General features: G+C 40.4%; 1 protein-coding gene across 1 annotated transcript in view; it reads right to left on the reverse strand.

Moving 5' to 3' along the window:
* Positions 1-3,934, reverse strand: part of LOC110025544 (aconitate hydratase, cytoplasmic-like) — a gene marked incomplete at its 5' end in the record, with an annotated part of 87,173 nt that overhangs the window by 29,478 nt on the left and 53,761 nt on the right. The window lies entirely within an intron of this gene.

A 3,934-nucleotide genomic window follows, 5' to 3' on the forward strand; every position in this document is an offset into this window, starting at 1 on the left:
TTCCGAAGATTGGCTCACTTGATCTTTGATATGAGTGCAAGTGTGTTGGAGATGTGCAGATTGTTGAACATTAGAAGCAACGACATGTTGTACCGGCTGATCTGCTATTGTATCAAAAGTGCACTTTCGTGTGTGTCTTGGCATGTAAGTGAGTCTTCTTCAATAACAGTGGGTGGTATAAGCACAACTAGATCTGTAGTTGTAGTATCTTGTTCTTCTTCAGGAACTACAGTGTTGGGAAGAGGATCGGGTTGCAATTTCTCAACAGGGATAATAGGTGGTTGTTCTTTAGTGATATTCGGTCTTAGATGAGAATACTCTTAGATGAGAATTTAGATGAGAATACAAACGATAACAAATAGTAGAGTTGTGGTCAAACATACTATAATGAGAGCAATAAGGAGGGTGGTTCGATTTCAACCTTTAGCCAATACTCACACACCTCATCTGAAGCGGGTTGAGTGATATCTCTCTCAATTAACACACAAGCCACAGAGGGTCTAGTGAGCAAGTGTAGGACTATCAACCCTGAGAGGCTTACCGTAAGCAGTTGCTAAGGCATAGAAAATTTCCAAATTGAACAGATATAATTTTAACCCCGGAAATTTTATCCAAAGTGGAATGATAGGGGACTCCTTTGGGTCGAAACCAACAGTCCACTTCAGAATTTTCATATAACGGTTGTCGATCTTGATGACTTTCCGAAAAAAGATGAAGGTATAATCAATATCATGAGACAACTGAATCAGTATGTGTCGGTCGTCAAGTAAACCAATATTTCAACTGCCCACTAGCTTCATAGCCTCAAACTTTCCGAATGATCTTCAATTTGGGTGACCATAAAGAAATTTCCCCACTAGAGCAAAACGCCAAGAGGACGCGAGGGTATTGGTTTCAACCTCTGTGAGAATAAGAGCAGACTTCTTATTTTTTTCCCCAATTATTTTATGAAGGTGTGATCGCCACCACCTTTAAGAGCATCATGAAAAGATTGAGGAACAATGCAAGATTTACCTATACGAAAAACCAATCTCTAATTCTGAAAGAGCACGAGTAGGAATCGAGAGGTCGTCGGCAAGTGCAGTAGCATAGGAAGCAAGGAGACGCCGTTTTAAAGGAAATGCAAAAACGCGGGCAGAGCAGCGAGAAACGCGAACAAGCGAGCGAAGCAGCAGCTCTGTCGCCAGACCGAGACGACGTATGGAGGCGTCCTGGACAGATGAGGACATGTCGATGCGGAGAGGGGGTAACGTTAAAAAGTTAAAGTTGGGGTTTGCCCGTAAGAAGCTGTCGGTCGCTACGAGTAAAGTCTCGTCGCCCGCTTCGGGAGGACGCTTTAATTTACATATATATAATTTTAGAAAAATATGAAATCGAAGACCGCTCTACCTCAAATCTTGTATCTATCCCGAGGGATTAAGACAAGACTTGAGGATGAGACTCGATCAAATAAACTAAGAAAACATATGACATCCGTTTGTTCTGCGAAACCGTTTTATTTGCCGACAAGTTCTCCTATCTAATACAAAGAATTAAATAGGGTTTATTTTAGGCTGAGTTCGGAAAAGCTTCCTATAAGGGCAAGCTCTTATAGTTAATTACATCTTAAATGACTGAAGTCACCTAAGAAAACTCTCGATAAAAATCAGGGAATATTATCTTCAAAGAAGTCAAAAGGATAGGACTTTTTAACGAAATCGGACGAAGAGGTGTGAAAGGGGAAAGACTCAAATCTAGAACATTGTTGAGGAATCCAAGTGAAGAGAAATTAGGGGAGGTCATAGATCCGGAGGCGAGCCTCCGTGACTTCTCAGTCTATCCTATGGTTTGACTTCACTTTCAAGAAGAAGTTATTAAAGTGTTTCATCCTGCCAATTTTATTTAATTATGACTTATATTTGTGTGACATGGTCACATAAATCGCCTGAAACATATGAGGGTTTACGTCGTATCTGACGACAACCTCGGAACCTAAGGCTTAAATCGCACAGTGTGACTGTGCAAAGGCCTAACAGATAAAGTGAGGATTTATGTTGCGCTAGGCAAACAACATCCGAATTCTATGATTTATTGTTTAATTTTTAGGAAAAAAGGTTTTGCTGGGGAAGACATGTTCTGCTGTTGAAGATGATCGTACTGCCCACCGCGCTAGCTCCAAGCTCCCCGACGTGATGAGTTTTAAGTTTTCTAGGGTGTTCAATTATAGTTTCAAATCAAACGGTCATATGGTTGTAGTCCTCTAAATGTCCTACATAAAAGAAGGCATGTTTAAAGCTATATAACATGAAATGCATCATGCAGGAACAAACAGTAGAATGCATGTGGAACAATAGCAAGTAGAAACAGGAGCAGTATAACATGCTATACACGAAGAACAGTAGCAAGTAGAAACACAAATAATATAACTCGCTATACAGGAAGAACGGTAGCAAGTAAAAATAAGAAAATAAAGTACTGTAAAATGTAAATCAAACCTGTATGCCCGTGAGATCCGCCGTTTTTTAAGTATAGCAAGCCTAAGTGCATCTCAAAAGCGAAGTCCGGAAGAAAACGTCATCCAAGAAATCCAAAGAAGAGCATTACAACAACTCATGACAGAAAACTCGAGAGAATCAATGAAAAAGACTCAAGTAAAAGAAAATCCTCGAAAATCCTGGGGAAATCCCGAAAGAAAGAAAAAGTAACACGAGTGCCTTATCCCAAAGCTTTGATGAAACGAAAAAAAGATTCGGATGAGGGGGGACCACAAGCACTCGTATGGGACTAGACTCAGCTGTATATTTATTCTCGAGGGTCCACAAAGGCTACTCAGTCACCCGAATATATAGAACCCGCCACTCGTCTAGAAGGGTGTCTTGAACCTCACTTAGGAGGCTATTTCCCAGCCTAAACAGGTATTCGTCAGGTGGACAACCATCTTTAAAGTGTCTTATGTTTTTTAGCATGCATACAAATTTTAAACTTGCAAAGAAGAGTTATCAATTTTGTTTCGTTGAAAAGTATGTTTTTTTTACTTGAAAAGGGTTTATCAAAACTTATATTTATCTTTTTTTTTAGAAATTTTCGTTGTCTACGAGTCGATTACATTGTCGGGCGTGGGACTGCCAATATCTGAGAAGGTTCGAGCCAACTCGCACTAGACTTATATCGGTGAAGGATACCATATCCTATTGTTCATCAAATGTCTGGATCTTGATGTTATAGGATAGGGCATCTTTCTACTCTATCTTCGGTGTGCCTTTATCATCAACACCGTACGCCCCAAAACGACTACTTACAACCTTGCTTGATGGTTGCACGTATAGCAAAAGGCTATTCGTGGACACCAGACATAAGCATCAAAAAGAACGAACCAAGAAGCAAGGAAAGAAAAGAACAAAAATGGGGTGAGAGAGAAGAGGCACTGATCCATATAAAACACCAAAAAGAAGAATGGATCAGTTCTCAAAACTCGTGACAAAAAGACTCGAAAAGGAAGACCGAAGAGGGGCCCAAGATCTTTCCTAACAAACATAAAGGGCAAGCTCGCGCTAATTTCCCAAACCCCAAAGATATAGGATTGCACCCCAAAGACATAGAATTGATCAAATCAACCAAATGTTTTTCCAAAATGAGGTTTAAAATCTCCTAAACTTCAAAAGAAAGTGACTTCGGGGAAACCACCATCAATATTTCCAAACTCATGCCGAAATTAAAATTCTCCTACTTTCGAATTAAAGAAGTCTCGTATATCAAATAAACATGAAATTTTCCCACATAACCTAAATAAATGCTCAGGGCCGGGGCCAATAGAGAAGAGAAAGCAACCACCAAGGCCCTCGGCTAAGACAAGAAACAGGGCTAAATGAGGCTCACGGCTAAGGCAGAAGACAGCTTCCAAGACTCATGACCAAAGGCAACCAAAGGGGCAGCAAAGAGGGCTCACGGCTAAGGC

This window comes from Phalaenopsis equestris, unplaced genomic scaffold (assembly GCF_001263595.1).
Source record: "Phalaenopsis equestris unplaced genomic scaffold, ASM126359v1 Scaffold000301, whole genome shotgun sequence".
Lineage (NCBI taxonomy): Eukaryota > Viridiplantae > Streptophyta > Magnoliopsida > Asparagales > Orchidaceae > Phalaenopsis > Phalaenopsis equestris.